Source organism: Odocoileus virginianus, chromosome 7, assembly GCF_023699985.2.
Source record: "Odocoileus virginianus isolate 20LAN1187 ecotype Illinois chromosome 7, Ovbor_1.2, whole genome shotgun sequence".
NCBI classification, from domain to species: Eukaryota; Metazoa; Chordata; class Mammalia; order Artiodactyla; family Cervidae; genus Odocoileus; species Odocoileus virginianus.
The window spans coordinates 77,054,310-77,075,355 of NC_069680.1; the positions used below are offsets into that span (position 1 = coordinate 77,054,310).

The window sequence follows — 21,046 nt, forward strand, 5'->3', positions numbered from 1 at the left end:
TTTAGTTCAATGGCCATAAAGAAAAAAGTTGACTTTAGTAGACATAGCACTTCCCTGCACTGGCAACTGACATCCAAAAGGCAAGTTATTATTTTATATTAAGAGAGGACCAGTACACCCTCCATTTACAAATAAAGAGCAAAGGTCCAGAGAGGTGAAGTAGCTTTTTTAAGCCTTCAAGAGCTGCTGTCACCTGCATTTCCCATTTCCTATTTTCCAGCCCAGGGACTTTTCCATTAACCAGCACCTCCTTCCCCCGACTCAGCTCAGTACCTTATTCAGTATCTTGCATGACTTTCTTTGGAAAGGAATTTCATTATATAATTTATCTCTAACCTGTATTTTTTTCTGAGCCTAATGAGTGGAAAGTATTTAATATCAGGACTATAGTTTAAAAGCTTAGTTTTGGGTGCCATACTAGCACCATTACTCCTAAACCTTTATTTTAAAGAACAAAAAGCAAAAGAAGAAACTTGGAATTAGTATTTCTTTTATTTGCTTTCATAAGCAATTTCAATTCCTCCTGAGTCCCCCAAACCATATCTTTTCTATATATGGAATAGCCTCGGTTCACTTTGTTTTATAAATGGATAATTTAGTAGAATGTCTGTGTTACTAAAGAACATTCAAAGGATTAGTGTACTAACAATCTCACAGCAATAGTACAGGCTCCTGGCCTCATAATGTGAGGACCAGCATTAAGGTAGAAAAGTATAGGGAAGGGCATCTGACATGTCCAAGATCAAACCTTGCCTTTGACATTATCATAGGATAAAGTTCTTAACATCTCAAAGCATCAGTTTCCTCATTTGTAAAATAGGGATCATAATACTTAACCCTGATGGCACTATTTGTGAAGACTAAATAAGGCATAGAAATACATCCAGCATCATGACCAGATATGAATACTAGAACCAGCTAATTCTCCATTTAGATTTGAATATCACAAGACCTAACAACCTTGTTGAAGTGCAATATTTGTCTCCTGCTTTAAGAAATCTAATGGCATTTTTAAAACCCTTATGCTACTACAGTTAAGATACAAACAAGCTTTTGAAATAAAATCAACTTATCTCATATTTCAACAAATGCCTTCATTGTAATTTTGAATCTGATGAGCAAACAAGTTAAAAAAAAGCATCTTTATTAAGATACACAAAATTGAGTATGACTGTATATTTACATTAAGATGTGTACAGTAATGATTATGAATCATATTAAAAAGCACCAAACAGATATTCCTATTCCTTCTTAATCTCTTCTCATAAATCAAGCCATAAGGCCTCCTTTTAAAGGAAAGAATTCAACTCATGAAAGGATCTTACCTTATAGTACCTTAGTGGAAGTTCTGAATGTCATTTATTTCACCTCTAATTAGAACACAGGTGCTAGAAGAGAATAAGAAAATGGAGCTTACATAAAGCTAGGATTGTGGAAAAGGGAAAGTCAACTATTATACACAATGATTTGAAGAAATATAAGAAAATTACAAAATTTTGTAGAAAGAGATTTCATATATCATGACGCAGGTGGTCAGAGAGTTAAGGAACCTGTTATTGACAAAGAAAACAAACCTATTGACTTTGGATGAAAGGCTCTTTCTTAGTTTCACCTCTCATAGCTGCCAAAGCTCCAGACACAAAGAAAGGCATCAAGTAAGAAGGAAACAAAAGGAGCTGCTTATCCCTTATTTTAGCGATGGTGTTAGCGATGGTGTCTTACTTTTTCAGTGAATGAGTCAGCACTGCCTACTTAGAAGTTCTAGTCCATTATCTTCTTCCAGACACTATTTGGAGAATACACATACTATTATCTTATGACTAGCTAAATTCTAACACAGAGATAGAGCCAAATCTTTATAAACTGAACTATAATTGACATACAATATCCTACTAGTTTCAAGTATACAACAGTGATTTGCTATTTGTACACATTATGAAATGATCACTGCCATTAAGTCTACATACCATTTGTATGTATCATACATTTGTAATGGTATCTAGAATTGATGCTTTTGAACTATGGTGTTGGAGAAGACTCTTGAGAGTCCCTTGTACAGCAATGAGATCCAACCAGTTCATCCTAAAGGAAATCAGTCCTGAATATTCATTGGAAAGACTGATGCTGAAGCTGAAACTCCAATACTTTGGCCACCTGATGCGAAGAACTGACTCACTGGAAAAGCCCCTGATGCTGGGAAAGATTGAAGGCAGGAGGAGAAGGGGATAGAGGATGAGATGGTTGGATGGCATCACCGACTCAATGGACACGAGTTTGCAAAAACTCCAGGAGTTGGTGATGGACAGGGAGGCCTGGCGTGCTGCAGTCCATGGGGTCGCAAAAAGTCTGACAGGACTGAGTGACTGAACTGAACTGAAATGAACCATCTGTCATGGTACATGACATGAACATGTACATGTACATGTTGTTACAATATTATTGGTTGTATTTCCTATGCTGAACATTGTATCATTGTGACTTATTATTTTACAATTGGAATTTTTAACCTCTTAATCTCTTTCACTTATTTCATCTGTTTTCCCATCTCTCTCCCCTTTTATAGCCATCAATTTGTCTTCTGTATCTATGAGTCTATTTTATTTTGTCCATTTACTTCCTTTTTATACTCCCCATATCAGTGAACTCATATGGTATTTATTGTATTCTCTCTGGCTTATTTCCCTGATAATATCCTCTAGGTCTACATATGTTGTTACAAATGACAAGACTTCATTCCTTTTTATGGCTGAGTAACATTCCAGAATACTGCATCTTCTTTATATACTCTTTTATCAGTATACACTTCAATTGCATCTATATCTTGGCTATTGCAAATAATAGGGGAGCATATATCTTTTAAATGAGCATAGGGGTGCCTATATCTTTTAAAATCAGTGTTTTTGCTTTCTCTGGATAAATATCCAGAAGTGCAATTGCTGGATCATATGGTAGTTCTGTTTTGAATTTTTTGAGGACCCTCTGTATTGTTTTCCATAGTGGCTGCAATTTATATTCCAAGCGACCGTGTACTAGGGTTCCTCTTTCTACTCATTCTTGCCAATGCTTGTTATTTCTTGCCTTTTTGATAACAGCTATTCTGACAGGCATCAGATCGTCTCTTAGCTTTTTTTTTTAATGTGGACTATTTATTTACTCTTGACTGCACTGGGTCTTTGATGCTGCGTGTGGGCTCTCTCCAGTCATGGTGAGTGGGAGCTCCTCTCTAGGACAGTACCCACACAGTGGCTTCTCCTGTTGCAGAACACAGGCTCTAGAGTGCACAGGCTTCCATAGTTGTGGCGCATGGCCTCAGAGGATGCAGCTTGCAGGCTCCAGAGCATCGGCTCAGTAGTCGTGGCACACAGACTTTGTTGTCCCGTGGCATGTGGGGTCTTCTCAGACCAGGGACTGAACTGGTGGCCTCTGCATTGCAAGGTAGATTCTTAACCACTGGACCAACAGGGAAGTGCCTTGCTGTAGTTTTGATTTGAATATTTACCTGATAACTAGTCATGCTGAGCATCTTTTCATGTGCCAGGTGGCTACCTGTATATCTGTGGGAAAATGTCTCTTTAGGTCTTCTGCCCATTTCCTAATCAGACTACATTTTTTTTTTTTTGGACATTTAATGGCATGAGTTTTTAAAACATATTTTGGATTTCAGTCCCTTATCAGATATATTGTTTGCAAATATCTTGGGATACAATCAAATCTGAAAGAAAATCCCATAACCACATTTTGGACACTGATATTCATATTTTTAAAGAGCACAGAGCCTAAGAATTGGGCCCTGAATCTTAGAAAAGCATCTCTCTTAGAAATTTGGCCGAGAGAAAGAAAAAGCCACCAAGTTTCACGAGAGGAGAAGGAGGGAAATGTGTTCTTGTGAGGGATGTCCGTGAGGATAGAGCTTCCATCCAGAAGGAATAGTAAGTGCTAGAGGAGAACTTGAGGGTGAAACCTGACAAGGTATTATTGGATTTTTAAAAGGAAGACCTTGCAGTTTCTTGAGAGGTGAAGGTTAAGTCAGATGACCAGAGGATGAGAAGAGGCTGCAAGATGAGAAGCAGAGGGATTCTAGGGCATGTTGGAGGGATTTCCTCAGCAAGGATGAGAGAAGCTCCTCTGAGACTGTGCAACAGGATAATCCAAGAGACGGAGGAACACTTGATTAATAATTTAGAGATAGGTTTGTATCTTACACGTCTTTTTAAAAAAAGTATCAATTTGCAAAGGACTGGGGAGAAAGAAAAGAAAAAAAAGCCATCGGTCCTTCATAGTTTGAGAAGCACTATTTTAAAGAGCATCAGTCACTTTGCCAGCTCAGCATCCCTCCCCCAGGGGCCTCTCCCTCTGCTGTGGCTCCCAGTGTGAAACGATCCATCAAGGGATCCCCTCCTACTTTCTGCAAAAGGAGGGCGCCTGACCCAAGGGAGGCCTCTTGGATTGCTCTTCTCTTGGGATCCCCAACCAGAGGAATGTGTCCTAAGGAAGGCAGTGGTAGAAGCCAATTTTTCATGAGACCCATTCACTTTATGCATGGGGAGACCGAGGCTAGTGAGGCAGTGAGCAGAGGTCACTTGACTGCAGGCTCTCTTTCCCACTAACTGCTCTGCTCTAGATTCTGGCATCTCTTTGGGAAATGGTATCTGTATGATGGGAACTTCACGAGAAGATTCAGTAGTGTAGTAACACGCTCAATACGACTAGAGGAAGTGATGGGTAAGTCATCAAACAAGGAAAACCAATCTTGCTGCCAAAAATGAAGTCCATAAGAGTCTAAAATAAAGAAAGTATAATCAAGGAATATGGAGGCCTCTTTCATACTGCTTTCTGTCTCTCCTCTGAAAACAGACATTCTCCTCAGAAAACAGACATTTTTCTGCTGTACGGGACATACCAGTGAGCCTGGAATTCATATTTCACCATAGATTCTTCATCGAATCTAATGGGCCAACGGGCAAGTACTCTGTGAATTCCACTGAAGCATGTGCCAGTCTTCTCATAGTAACTTACTAAGTGTCTTGCACACAGTAGTTTCTCAGCAAGCCTTTGTTATATGGGTTTTATCATTAAAACTAATAAATATCCAGAACACACTTGCCTAATTTACAATTAGGGGTTCCAACAAACCTACATATTGAGCTTCACATCATTTAAAGTAAGTAAATATATATCTCTCAACAATAAAAATTAAGTTACATGATTAATAACCAAAAGAAACAAACACCATTCAATCATTAAGGTATCTGCTAATAAAAAGACCTTCTGTGCTAAATGAACCAGAGAACAATAAATAAGTATTGAACATGCTGAAGTTTATCTAAGTTTCTCTAGTATTAGATTGAGCAAAGTATTCATTTTGAAAACCATCGAGGGAACTGGCTTTAATCCTGGCTTCACATTCACTCTATTGCAAATTAATTGTATATGACATTCATTAAGGAATAAGCTTCAAATCTCTGAGTATAAATGACAGGCTCTTCTGAATGCTAGCAAACATGGCTTAAAAGGTTTCAAAATCAAAATATGATTGGTGATTCCAGAGATTGTCACTGTAATTATGCAGTTAGCTAAATAATTTGGAAAACAAAGAAAGAGACAGAAAAATAATTATGGAGGTGTCAGGCTCTTTTAATAGGTCAACAAAACATTTCCTTGATTTAGGATGTATATAGAGAATGGTAGGCTATTTTGATAGTATCTTTAAAGTAGTAGTTTCTATCAGCTTATCAGGTGTTTCTGGAACACAGACTCTGAGAAGGCCACTCAACGAGGTAGCAGTTTTGGAGGCTTAATATGATAAATAAAGCTGTTCCATTTCCTTAAAATTTTTTCAAAAATCAAATTTCCCTATTTTCTAATTACTTTGAATGTGTATATTCTCCTATGCCTAAGAAGATGCAAAGCATTTTAATGGATGTTTTGCAGTCTAAGTGGATGATAAATGAATCTGTGGCCCTCTAATTTGGACAGCATTATACCTGCTCACGGGCTTCCCTGGTGGCGCAGACAGAAAAGAGTCTGCTTGCAGTGTGGGAGACCCAGGTTTGATCCCTGGGTTGGGAAGATCCTCTGGAGAAGGAAATGGCAACCCACTCCAGTATCCTTGCCTGGAAAATTCCATGGACTGAGGAGCCTGGCAAGCTACAGTCCATGGGGTTGCAAAGAGTTGGACACAACTCAACTTAACTAACTTTCTTATACCTGCTCACAGTTTTGAAACAGATAAGCTTAACTAATTAACTCCTAGTATTTGGATGAAATTAAACCCTAAACTCTCAGAGAAGACCTAGAATATTTCCCCACTTAATTTCACAACATATCTTTATTTGAAGACCAAATAACAAGTGCTTTGACAAAGTTGAGCCTGACAATTTGTTTCATGGGAATAGGATAAATATAGTTTCAAAATGTAGATATTATGCTAGGTCTGGTTTGCATTCAGTATTTATGAAAAAACAGCATTCACTAAATATAGTTGTTCATTCAGATTTGTATTCTGATTTGTTTCCTTCAGTGCCCTTCTCACTTTAGCCAGCCCAACCCATCCAGTGAGAGAGAGAGGAGTAATGAAAACATGCAGCAGTTCTTATGAGTAAAATTATTCATTCCTTTGTAACTGAAGGAAAACAAAAATGACAGCAGTTGAAAGAGGTTAAGAGAACAAGTTGTTTCTTGTGCACCAGACTGGTTATTTTTCTCATTTGCAGAGGAGGTTCAGCGATCAAATAATTGTCTCCAAGTTGACCAGTAAGAAACTGGTAAAATTGATATACAAAAGCTTGGATCTTTTCCATTTTAAATTCCATTTAACAATATTATCAATACTAACAACTAAAAATATTTAGTGAATGCTTGCCATATTCCAGGTGCTATTCCAAGGCCTTGACATACATCCAATCATTTCATCTTCACAGCCCTATTGCTACTTGCATTTTATAGATAAAGAAACAGATGTTCTGCTCACTTGCTCTGTGTAGAGCCACAGCTCTACAGAGATTATTGAGACAAAAACTTGGTGCTGAGTCATCTTTTGCCATCTACATTCCTTTGCCTTTGTCTATCCTTATTTTATTCATCCAAGTAAATTAATGTTTACTCATTAACACAACTCCTAGTTTGAATGGTAGAGTTCCACTGGCCCATTATTCTCTACAAGGATCGTGAGAAGAGTTTTAGCTGTTTTGATTGATGGGCATTAGAGCAGGACAGCGAGAGTTCTTGGTGGACACCAGCTACTCTAAAAGAGGCTCTACCTGGGTCTTCCAGGCAGCACAACACTGTGGAAGGGACGAGACCGCAAATGAGAACGGCATTTCAGAGAAAGAAAATCACTCACTTTGGGAGATTTTTTTTTTTTTTTAATCAATGAGCGCTGTGTCACCCTTGACTGAAGCTTGTGAATGAAGACTGTTCCCACCACAATAGTAAACAAAGGATGTTGTGGCCATCAGGTCATCAGCCCCTGCAGCTGCCCCTTGCCAGTGTACCCTGAGGACATTCAGGAAGAAGAAAAGCAGAACACTAGCCTGAAATAGTTAAGGTGCATGTCGAAGGAACGATTTCAATAAGTTCAGATTCTTGCAACTTTCTATACATAGAAGAGTGCTAAATTCATTAATTAGGGATGTCTATTTCTCTTTAATTAACAATAATCATTTGATGTTCTGAGTATTGAGTTACTTTGTATAAATGCCTTTGTATCCTGGCTCCTCCATTACCTCTTCAGAGCAGTCCACCAGTGGCTGTCTCCTGGGCTGAAGTCCTCAGTATGTCTGCCCAATGAAACAATTCTCAGCTTTTAGATAGTGCATTGTTTTCAGCTGACAAATGTCTGAGGAGACACTACAAACCCAGAAGAATGGCAACTGTACTAGGCTGGGCTGATGGACAGCACAGTATCAGAAGTCTTCTGGGTAGGTTCCATACTTGTTATCAAGATGGTAGCCAACTTGTTGGTTCATGTAAGCTGATACACCCTCACCCGGTGATTGGGAACATGGGCAAAGTTTAGTAGTCTGGGGTAAGTGGACTGGTAAATAGTGAAACAGGTCAGATTACTAAATCTCTTACCTTCAGAGGAGGTGTGCTGGGGTAGGGGTGGGTGGCATCTACGTTTAAGAATGAGAGCAAAACAGGATCTGAATTTAAACTAAAGAAGGTCTCTTGCCAAGACCTACTCCAGATCTCTTGAATGTTCTCCCAGAAGCCACTAACAGAGGAATGAGTCCCATTTACTACACAGAGACTGGGTAGGCCTGAGACTTACAAGGTGATAGTTTTAAATTCTTACAAGTCCCTGAGTCTGAGGACTACAGGCATGGATACTGAGACTCTTATAAAGTCTCATTACACCAAGAGTTCAAGAAATTCAAGGCAGTATCAAATGACAATTAAGTGGAAAGTATTTTTTTCCATTTCAATTTTGGCAGAGAGTCTTAATGGGAGAAGAAAATGTCACCCTCATTTGTAGAAAAGGACCACTTGTCAATCCAATTTCAGCAAACCTAATCTCATACTGCTGAGATAAAAGCTGGAGGCTGAATTCAACTTGATACACAAAACAGGGTGAAGAGTATTACTCAAACTTTGTAATTTCACTTTTTGTTCAATGGACATAGAAAACTGACTAAAAGGAATTTCACAATATTAATGTTTGCTTGTTGGTCCTTTTTGTAATTAGATGTGATTTTTGTGTTCTTCTATATTTTGATTTTTTTATAAATCAGAAGAAAGTATTTAACAACCAACTAATACTTTTATAGTGGCAGTTAAATAATAGAAACTGATGACTTCTAACAACTAACTGAGATTTAAACAGTTCTTTCAGCGCTAAAGCTATTTTAAAAGGAAAAGTTCTTAAAAGACATATTTTTAAACATAACTCTTTAGAAAGATATATGCATATATTCTGCATAAAATGTTAAAGACATTTTAACAATTTAACAAAATAATGCATGCCTTTATAAAATTAGACTTTAAAGATTATGACTGCTGGCTGGAAAAGGCAGTTAAATGTCACTTAAATTTACTGCTTTTACTAAAAGAGGGAGTGAAAACTTAGAAAGCAGAAACTTAGCATAAAATGAAACATATACAACTTTAGTATCCTATAGTATCCCAGGCCTATTTTTCTCCCTGTTATGGACTGAATTGTGTCTTCCTAAAAGTAATAGGTTAAAGCCATAAGTCCCAATGTGACTTAAATAGGATCTTAAGGTCATGGCTGTAATTCAACAAGAATGGTGTCCTTATAAGAAGAAGTACCTGAGTGCACTTGAGAACATGTGCTCCCCCTCCCACCCCAAACCCTGCAACTGACAAGGTGCTGTCTGCAAGCCAAAGACAGAGGCCTCCCCAGAAACCGACCCTGATGGCACCTTGATCCTGACCCATCAGGCTCCAGAACTAGGAAAGCAGAAATGTGTGTAGCTTAAGCTACCTAGTCTGGTATTTCGTTATACCAACCCTAGACTAATACACTCCCAATGTTATATTCAATTCTACAGTGAACAAAAGCCTACAGATTATGCTGAGCTTTATCTGTAGTTTTGGCTTCTGCCTTTCCTTAAAACTCATAAACTTATAGAATGTTCAAGCTGAAAATTAAACAATCACTTAGCCCAAGTTCTACCATTTCTGAATTTTGTCCTTGGTTTCCAAGTGGTGAATTTAAAATGAAATATGACCTTTGAGTAAAACATGTATGATGCCAAAAAAGAAATATGCCTCTCTGCTAACTAACACCTTTCAGTATAAGGATAAAAATCAAATGAGGACATTCCAAAACCATAGCTCCTTTCATAACACAATTAATCTGAAGGCAACTCATACCACTGGATATTGTGTAGGAACTATTATATCTTTAATTCAAAGAATGAAGGTTATTTACTGCATATGATTCACCACAATATTAAATTGGTAAGGTAGGGTGGTCAAAAAGTAGTTAATCTGTACAACTGGTAGAAATGAGGTAGGAAGAAAAGCCATAGGTTACAAACTTACACTTTTTCTTTTATCCAGAGAAATTATTTTTTTACTTTTTTATTCATAGTGGAGATAGAGTTATGTATGAGTTGATATATGCATTTGTGGATAAGCTTAGAGATCAACTTATTTCTAATGTTAAAGTACCTATGTTAACAGAGTGGGAAGAATACTAAGGAGAAGGAAGTTGTTTTGTTCACCCTGGTCCTGTCATTAATTTTTCTGTTCTTACATCTCAATCTCTATCAGCCTGAATTCTAGGCTGCCAAGCAACTTAGAAACAGGATTAAATGACTATCCTTGTATAACAATACATAATAAAAGTCTCTTTCTAAATAATAAAGCTCATTTAATAAATGAAACAATACTCAAGTTACATAAAAGGAAAAAAAAAGATTTTATTTCCTCTCATTCTCACTTCCAAATTCAGTCCCTTAAATGCTAAATTTGATGTTTATCATTCCATATATTTTCTCTTTTCATTCAAACTTACCCATTTCCTTTACTGTTCTTCTGTCACTATATGATAATGCATATTCTCTTCTCAGTAAACAATGCAGCACAATTCCTCATCCATCCCAGTGGATTTAACACACACTTTTTTAAAAAAAATTTCTTTATTTTAATTGAAGGCTAATTACTTTACGATATTGTGGGGTTTTAGCCATACATTCACATGAATCACCCATGGGTGTACGTGTGTTCCCCATCCAGACCCTCCCTCTCACCTCCCTCCCCATCCCATCCCCCAGGGTCATCCCAGTGCACCAGCCCTGAGTGCCCTGCCTCATGCACTGAACCTGGACTGGTGAACTATTTCACGTATGGTAATATACATATTTCAATGCTATTCTCTCAAATCATTCCACTCTCGCCTTCTCCCACAGAGTCCAAAAGTCTGTTCTTTACATCTGTGTCTCTTTCTTTACAACTGAGTCATCATTACCATCTTCCTTATTCCATATATATTCATTAATATACTATATTGGTGTTTTTCTTTCTGAGCTATTTCACTCTGTATAATAGGCTCCAGTTTCATCCACCTCATTAGAGCTGATTCAAATGCATTCTCTTTAATAGCTGAGTAATATTGCATTGTGCATATGTACCACAACTTTCTTACCCATTCATCTGTCAATGGACATCTAGGTTGCTTCCATGTCCTAGCTATTGTAAACAGTGCTGAGATGAACATTTGGGTACATGTGTCAATTTGGGATTCCTCACTGTGTATGCCCAGCAGTGGAATTGCTGGGTTGTACGGGAGTTCTATTTCTAGTTTTTTAAGGAATCTCCGCACTGTTCTCCATAGTGGCTTTACTAGTTTGCATTCCCACCAACAGTGTAAGAGGGTTCCCTTTTCTCTGCACCCTCTCTAGCATTTATTGTTTGTAGACTTTTTGATAGCAGCCATTCTGACTGGTGAGAAATGGTATGTCATTGTGGTTTTAATTTGCATTTCTCTGATAATGAGTGATGTGAGCATCATTTCATGTGTTTGTTAGCCATCTGTATGTCATCTTTGGAGAAATGACTGTTTACTTCTTTGGCCCATTTTTAGATTAGGTCGTTTATTTTTCTGGAATTGAGCTGCAGGAGCTGCTTGAATATTTTTGAGATTAATTCTTTGTCAGTTGCTTTGTTTGCTATTATTTTCTCCCATTCTGAAGGCTGTCTTTTCACCTTACTTATAGTTTCCTTCATTGTGCAAAAGCCTTTAAGTTTAATTAGGTCCCATTTGTTTATTTTTGCTTTTATTTCCATTACTCTGTGAAGTGGGTCACAGAGGGTCCTGCTGTGATTTATGTCAGAGAGTGTTTTGTCTATGTTTTCCTCTAGGAGTTTTACAGTTTCTGGTCATCATTTAGATCTTTAATCCATTTTGAGATTATTTCTGTGTATGGTGTTAGAAAGTGTTCTAGTTTCATTCTTTTACAAGTGGTTGACCAGTTTTCCCAACACCACTTGTTAAAGAGATTGTCTTTTCTCCATTTTATATTCTTGCCATCTTTGTCAAAGATATGGTGTCCATAGGTGTGTGGACTTATCTCTGGGCTTTCTATTTTGTTCCATTGATCTATGTTTCTGTCTTTGTGCCAGTACCATTCTGTCTTGATGACTGTGGCTTTGTAGTGCAGTCTGAAGTCAGGCAGGTTGATTCCTCCAGTTCCATTCTTCTTTCTCAAGATTGCTTTGGCTATTTGAGGTTTTTTGTATTTCCATTTGTGAAATTGTAAAATTACTTGTTTCAGTTCTCTGAAAAATACTGTTGGTGGCTTGATAGGGATTGCATTTAATCTATAGATCTATAAATCTATAAATCTAGAGCAATCTATAGATTGCTCATTTTCACTCTATTGATTCTTCCAATCCATGAACATGGTATATTTCTCCATCTGTTTGTGTCATCTTTGATTTCTTTCATCAGTGTTTTATAGTTTTCTATATATAGGTCTTTTGTTTATTTAGGCAGATTTATTCCTAAGTATTTTATTCTTTTCATCACAATGGTGAATGGAATTGTTTCCTTTATTTCTCTTTCTGTTTTCTCATTGTTAGTGTATAGGAATGCAAGGGATTTCTGTGAGTTAATTTTATATCCTGCAACTTTACTATATTCATTGATTAGCTCTAGTAATTTTCTGGTGGTGTCTTTAGGGTTTTCTATGTAGTGGATCATGTCATCTGCAAACAGTGAGAGTTTTACTTCTTCTTTTCCAATCTGGATTCCTTTTATTTCTTTTTCTTTTCTGATTGCTGTGGCTAAAATTTCCAAAACTATGTTGAATAGTAGTTTTGAGAGTGGGCACCCTTGTCTTGTTCCTGACTTTAGGGGAAATGCTTTCAATTTTTCACCATTGAGGAAAATGTTTGCTGTGGGTTTATCGTATATATCATATATGGCTTTTATTATGTTGAGGTATGTTCCTTCTACGCCTGCTTTCTGGAGGGTTTTTATCATAAATGGAAGATGAATTTTGTCAAAGGCTTTCTCTGCATCTATTGAGATAATCATATGGCTTTTAGCTTTCAATTCTAAAACACGCATTGTAAGGACTGATGAATCCATTCAATATAGATATGCCACAATTTATTTAATCCATTTATGTTTATGGGATTAGGATCATTTCTTTCTTTAATTACAAACAATTTAGCAATTATAGTTCTCTTGTCTCTGTACATGTATGTTAATTTTTGTAGTTATATAGTCTTAAAACTATAATTTATAGGTCCTATGGTTATCACATTTATTTTAGTAGATAATGTCAGTGACTTATCAAGATTTAACAATTTTGTTTCCCACTTTCCTCATTATAATTGGACATTATTTCTATCTATTGATCAATCAGTAAGTCCATCTGATTTTTGGAAAGAAAAACAGTATTCTCAGCAAAATCTCTTTATTATCTGTAGGTTCTCAGGGGCAGTCCTGTACCAGGGCAGAGTAGAAACAATCCTTGGCCAATGTTCCAGAGCTGAGTCATAAAATGGAAATGTGTGCTGAGGTGCTTCAGTTGTGTCCAACTCTTTGTGACCCCATGGACTGCAGCCGGCCAGGCTCCTCTGTCCATGGGATTCTCCAGGCAAGAACACTGGAGTGGGGTGGCATTTCCTTTTCCAGGGGATCTTCCCCACCCAGGGATCGAACCTGTGTCTCTTATGGCTTCTGCATTGGCAGTTGGGTTCTTTACCACTAGTGCTACCTGGGGAAATGGAAATAATCCTTGGAAAAACATATTTCAGGAAAACAATAATAACTACTATTTGGAGGAAGGATTTTTAAAGATTGTGTTGTAACAAGTGAAAATGATAAACACTCCTTTACAGGAAAAAGCTGCTCTACAGGAAAAAAAATCTGATTTAAAAGTCACTGCTATTATTTTCCCCACTAAAAATGTTTAACCCAACAAAGAGTTTCCTGTATTCTTGAAAAGTTCAAAACAATCCACAACAAAGGAAAAGGTCCAGTCTTGAGTTCCTTAATTAAATAAACAATACAGTATCTGTAAAATACTATTCTTTAGCCAGACATGATTGGGTTTAGCTGCTTGGAAATGTTAATCACCATTTTTTTTTTTTTTTTTTTGCAGGTAACATTTCAGCAAACCCAATGCAGGGGACTGCATTGAATCTCTTTCTCTTTCTGAACTTAAGTCATAATATGAATAAGAAAACCAGGAAGGAGTGTTTTGTATTTTTGATCAAAACAGTGTTACAGAGTATGGTCAAATTATAGTGTTTCTAGTGTTTCTAGTGTTTCAAGGATCCAATTTTACTTATTTTTTGAATACTATTATTGTTATCTTTATTTTAGTTTTTTAAAATTAGTCTTTATTGGAGTATAGTTGCTTTAAAATGTGTTAGTTTTGCTGTACAGAAGAATGAATCAGTTATACTTACACACACACACACACACACACACACACACACTCTTTTTTAGATTTCCTTCCCATTTAGGTCATCACAGAATATTGAGTAGATTTTCCTGTGCTATACAATATGTTCTCACTAGTTATCTATTTTATACATAGTAGGGTGTATATGTCAGTTCCAATCTCCCAACTCATCCCACCTTCCCCTGACCCCCTTGGTATCAAGGATCCAATTTTAAAAGGAAAAATATACCTGGAATTTAGATTTGTAAATGGATATTCTTTGGAGACCCTGCTTTGACTTCCGGGTCGGGAAGCTCCCCTGGAGAAGGAATAGGCTACCCACTCCAATATTCTTGGGCTTTCCTAGTAGCTCAGATGGTAAAGAAACAGCCTGCAATGCAGGAGACCTGGGTTCAGTTCCTAGGTTGGGAAGATCCCCTGGAGGAGGGCATGGAAACCCACTCCAGTATTCCTGCTTGGAGAATCCCCAGGGCCAGATGAGCCTGGTGGGTTACAGTCCATGGTGTCGGAAGGAGTTGGAGATGGCTGAGTGACTAAATACAGCACAACACGTTCTTTGGAGTGTTTCCATCAGTAATCAGAGAAACACCTTAAAGGATCACTAGCAAATTTGCAGTCCAACATCTCTTCCTGGTAATGACACAGCCAAACTCATTGATTAAACTTTGGAATTGATTAGAAGATGAATGAATTTGTAATTATATTAGCTTAGTTTAAAGCATCTAAGGTGGATATGTTTTTAAAAATTAAAATAAATAATAATAAAGGTGCATCTTTCTCTATGTCTAGAGTTTGCTTGTTTAGAGAATAATGTTTTTCCTTTTTCCCTCAGTTTTCACTTTTCATTTCAGGACTCAAGAAATTTCCATGTTGGGTCTTCAGCAAAAGTTAACCTGGACTCTGGGCAGTTGCTTCATTCAATGTCTTGGTCTTCTCATTCAGAGCCTAAAGTTAAAGCCATCAACTTATCTCAAAGGAATGATAAAAATAACTGTACCTTATAAAAAAAGAAAGGAAATACTACAGCTAAATGATAACATGGCTGTATATATTTTTTTTAAATGGAAAAATAACTTGTAAACAAAACCCTGCACTATTTAAGTCTGAGTTCTTGTCCAAGTTAGACAGGATCCTCCACACCAGATGCCCTGCTGGTGTCTATCAGCTTCTTTCTTCTCCACACTCCCTCTCTGGGATGTTAGGTGCTTTGGAGACTCCCAGACTCCCTGCAGTTAAAAGTTATCCCTATTCACCTATTCATTGATCTGTCGCTTCCACAAGATTGTAGGTAAGGATTCTATGCCCCAAATATGCCCTGAAGTCCACACTGATGCCAAAATAGACACACAGCCAAGACCAAAGCAAATAATGAGGCCCTGCCTGGTAAACTCTTAACTGCAGGCACTACTCAGAGAGAACTTCAACTAAGCCAGACTCCTTAGGAATACAGGTGATTAAAACAAACAAGCAAGTAACAAACAACTGCAGGCAGAAACTGAGGAGATTTATAAATGCTTCTAGAAGATATAAGAAAGCAGGGTATTCAGGGATACTGTCATGAAACAGTAAGAGTGTGGGGACATACAGTGGACTGTCATATGTCATTCAATCCAGATATAAAAGGAACTTCAGTGGACCATTAACATGGTCATCTTATCTATAATCTGTATGTGTGGGTGCGTCTGGAATACAATGGAAATTAACATTAGAACTCTATATAACTTGCAGTGCTGTATGCGTGTGTGTGTTCTAAGTTGCTTCAGTCGTGTGCGACTCTTTGTGACCCCATGGATTGTAGCTGGCCAGGCTCCTCTGTCCATGGGATTCTTCAGGCAAGAAGAAGTGGGTTGCCCTCCTCCAGGCCAGTGTTGTATACTATGCTTATTAAAAATAATGATATTTAAATACCACATTATAGAGTCAAATTTTGACACAACACTTTACCATTTTTATAAAAAATAACACTTGCTGTCATACAGTAGACAGCCATCTTAATTGTCTGGATTTTAACAAGTGACCAAGATGACACTGTTTCAAGAAGGCAAAAATCAAGCAATCAAAGGACTCTTTATGGGTGTTTATAATATTTTTTAGACTTCACCCTAAGTCCCAGGAGCTCCACAAGATTCCAGGAAGATATCTTATGCTCAGATAAATCTGGGAAATATTGGCTTAAATACTATGTTATCATTATTTTTACAACAGAATTAGTTAGAAATGTTAAAACTGAGCTTTGCACTGTGAATTTCCTCAAGGCAGATACATCCTGACTTTTGGTTTTTGCCATCTTGTTTGGCCAAGTGAGGTTTTCTGAGGGGAACCAGAGTAAATGCTGTATAGCACAAACAGCTCAAGATCCTTTTCTACTTCAGTAATTAGCCTCCAACTAATAAAAATAAATGAAAAAAAAAAAAAGAACAGGGAAAAAAAAAAGGATCTATTCTTCTCTGTCTAGCCTAGCTTGAAAATGAATTTGCTCGAGTCTAGATAAATATTTCTCTCAAAACTCATAGACTCAGGAAAAGAAGAAGTGAAACTCTCACTGTTTGCAGATGACATGATCCTCTATATAGAAAACCCTAAAGACTCTACCAGAAAATTACTAGAGCTAATCAACGAATATAGTAAAGTTGCAGGATATAAAATTAACACACAGAAATCTCTTGCATTCCTATACACTAACAATGAGAAAACAGAAAGAGAAATTAAGGAAACAATACCATTCACCATTGCAACAAAAAGAATAAAATACTTAGGAGTATATCTACCTAAAGAAACAAAAGACTTGTACATAGAAAACTATAAATCACTGATGAAAGAAATCAAAGAGGACACAAACAGATGGAGAAATATACCGTGTTCATGGATTGGAAGAATCAATATTGTCAAAATGGCTATACTACCCAAAGCAATCTATAGATTCAATGCAATCCCTATCAAGCTACCAACAGTATTTTTCACAGAACTAGAACAAATAATTTCACAATTTGTATGGAAATACGAAAAACCTCGAATAGCCAAAGTAATCTTGAGAAAGAAGAATGGAACTGGAGGAATCAATCTGCCTGACTTCAGACTCCACTACAAAGCCACAGTCATCAAGACAGTATGGTACTGGCACAAAGACAGAAATATAGATCAATGGAACAGATCAGAAAGCCCAGAGATAATCCACGAACCTATGGTCACCTTATCTTCGACAAAGGAGGCAAGGATATACAATGGAAAAAAGACAACCTCTTTAACAAGTGGTGCTGGGAAAACTGGTCAACCACTTGTAAAAGACTGAAACTAGAACACTTTCTAACACCATACACAAAAATAAACTCAAAATGGATTAAAGATCTAAATGTAAGACCAGAAACTATCAAACTCCTAGAGGAGAACATAGGCAAAACACTCTCCGACATAAATCACAGCAGGATCCTCTATGACCCACATCCCAGAATATTAGAAACAAAAGCAAAAATAAACAAATGGGACCTAATGAAACTTAAAAGCTTTTGCACAACAAAGGAAACTATAAGCAAGGTGAAAAGACAGCCTTCAGAATGGGAGAAAATAATAGCAAATGAAGCAACAGACAAAGGATTAATCTCAAAAATATACAAGTAACTCCTCCAGCTCAACTCCAGAAAAATAAATGACCCAATCAAAAAATGGGCCAAAGAACTCAACAGACATTTCTCCAAGGAAGACATACAGATGGCTAACAAACACATGAAAAGATGTTCAACATCACTCATTATCAGAGAAATGCAAATCAAAACCACAATGAGGTACCATTACATGCCAGTCAGGATGGCTGCTATCCAAAAGTCTACAAGCAATAAATGCTGGAGAGGGTGTGGAGTAAAGGGAACCCTCTTACACTGTTGGTGGGAATGCAAACTAGTACAGCCGCTATGGAAAACAGTGTGGAGATTTCTTAAAAAACTGGAAATAGAACTGCCATATGACCCAGCAATCCCACTTCTGGGCATACACACCAAGGAAACCAGATCTGAAAGAGACACGTGCACCCCAATGTTCATCACAGCACTGTTTATCATAGCCAGGACATGGAAGCAACCTAGATGCCCATCAGCAGACAAATGGATAAGGAAGCTGTGGTACATATACACCATGGAGTATTACTCAGCCGTTAAAAAAAATTCATTTGAATCAGTTCTAATGAGATGGATGAAACTGGAGCCCATTATACAGAGTGAAGTAAGCCAGAAAGATAAAGACCATTACAGTATACTAACACATATATATGGAATTTAGAAAGATGGTAACGATAACCCTATATGCAAAACAGAAAAAGAGACACAGATGTATAGAACAGACTTGTGGACTCTGTGGGAGAAGGCGAGGGTGGGATGTTTCAAGAGAACAGCATCGAAACATGTATATTATCTATGGTGAAACAGATCACCAGCCCAGGTTGGATGCATGAGACAAGTGCTCGGGCCTGGTGCACTGGGAAGACCCAGAGGGATCAGGTGGAGAGGGAGGTGGGAGGGGGGATCGGGATGGGGAATACATGTATATCCATGGCTGATTCATGTCAATGTATGACAAAAACCACTACAATATTGTGAAGTAATTAGCCTCCAACTAATAAAAATAAATAAATTAGTTAATTAAAAAAAAAAACTCACAGACTCAAAAAAAATCATGAAAAATAAATTTATCTTTCTGAAAATGGAATAGTGTATGCTACATTGCAAAACAAAAATGAATAGATCTGGGGTGGAAAAAAATTCAATAATAATAATTTAGAAATATATATTTTCAAATACCACAATTTGAAATGCAACCATGACATTCTTAGATATACTCTTGAAAGTCAAATGAGCTCCTGAAACTGTATTTAACTAAAATTCCAATCTCTTAAATATTTGGAAAGGTCAATTTTGATATGATGAATTACAATTTTGGCAATTCCCATTGTATAGCTGTTCTAAGGAAATATAATACTGTTGGTGGTGTAAATAATATATTCAGCTGGCTTCTCTGGAGTTTTTCATGTTAAATACTCTTTAGAAAATGCTCAAATGTCTCGAGTTAATAGCTTTTCTTTCCTACTAGCATAAGCAATGCTTTTGGTTGGTAAATGGTTAACACATACTGCAGATAACAGTCCTCCTGGAGCTCAGGACCCCCAATCTATGAAGCAAATACACTGATAAAGGAGATCCTTAAATGAAAATCTCATTTAAAAATTATATTTTTAAAAAGCAGTTGCATGGCAAAAAGTATATTTGCTGTTGTTCAGTTGCTCAGTCATGTCTGACTCTTGGCAACCCCATGGACTGCAGCACGCCAGGCTTCCCTGCCCTTCACTACCTCCTGGAGTTTGCTCAAATTCATGTCCATTGAGTTGGTGATGCCATCCAAACATCTCATTGTCTGTCGCTCCCTTCTCCTCCTGCCCTCAATCTAAAAAAAAAAAAGCCTAGATATAATGTGGTCTGGACAACGTGTCCACAACCTGATAAGCACAAACACATAGAGTAATTTTTAAAGAAACAAAGAAAATTTAGATTTAACCAAATGAATTTGTTGATTAAGCAGGTCCCCAAAACCAGTCACTTTTCAGCAATTTCATACAGTTCAACTTGCAGATCAAAATGTTCACAGTGGTTGTAACTTGGGGAACAAACTAGTGGTTTATTTTTATACTTTTGTGTGTGGGTGTATGTATGTGTATACCTTCTCTTATTTTCAAAATTTCACAGTGAACATTCATTTTAAACAACATACTTTTAAACTTTTACAAGAAGACACACAGAACACAAACATGTAAATGAAGGGATTAAATTGTTTCCTGGAGGGGAAGATAAAGAAAGTGAAGGAAGAATCTGGACTGTGATTTAGATATCATTTTCAAGAGTTGTATGTGGATTCCAACATCTCATTATAAACTGACATGTAAGAAGGATCCTGGTTTCCCAGGGTTTAGGGAAAGAAATGTTTTCTGCATACACTGTTAAAGGATTACCCTCAATTTGGGCCCAGAGTAGGAACACAAGGATGCCATCCATTATATGAGGGAATAGGCAATATGGTAAGGAAGCTATCTGTATTTCTCATGTAGCATCATTCTTTTTTTCCACTTAAGATATTTGACTCTCCTTAGTTCATTTGTGAGTACCCAGATTAAAATTCTGAACATATCCATTGAAGTTATATTTTCTCTTGGGCTGTGTTTGTAATTGAACAATCAATGCCTTCTAATAAGCAAGGATTTACTCTGGTCTTCATGAATCAGAACTAGTCTGGAGGATGCTTACAGTCCTAAGGCTAGAGAAGCAAAAAGTTCTTATTTATTTTAATTGAAGTATAGTTGATTTACAATATTGTGTTAGTTTCAGTTGTACAGCATAGTGATCCTCTTCTTTTTTTTTTTTTTGGATTATAGTCCATTAGAAGGAAGTGTCACTTCTTCCACCTGGAGGGCACCCCAGGTCTGGGCGAGGGGAGGAGCTTATTTCTGGCTGATGACTGACAGCATGGAGGGGCCCATCTGGATTTCACAGAAACGGTCTCATGCTAGTCGCGGCCATTTTTCTGGGATCACTCTCACCAAAGTCATGTGCAAGATAAGAAAAAAACAATAAGACTCTAATAAAACTCTACTTGTTAATCATAAGTTTGTTGTCTATGTCCAT

At 37.2% G+C, this 21,046-nt stretch overlaps 1 protein-coding gene across 7 annotated transcripts in view; it reads right to left on the minus strand.

Moving 5' to 3' along the window:
• The window catches only part of CHRM3 (cholinergic receptor muscarinic 3), a 540,213-nt gene that overhangs the window by 296,100 nt on the left and 223,067 nt on the right, over positions 1 to 21,046 (minus strand). For 5 of the 7 annotated variants that reach the window (XM_070471022.1, XM_070471017.1, XM_070471020.1 and 2 more), the window contains exon 3: positions 1,326 to 1,388. The exons of the other annotated variants lie outside the window; for them this stretch is intronic. The gene's annotated coding sequence lies outside the window, so the exon portion shown is untranslated. The remainder of the gene's footprint in view (positions 1 to 1,325; positions 1,389 to 21,046) is intronic. 7 annotated transcript variants of the gene reach the window in all.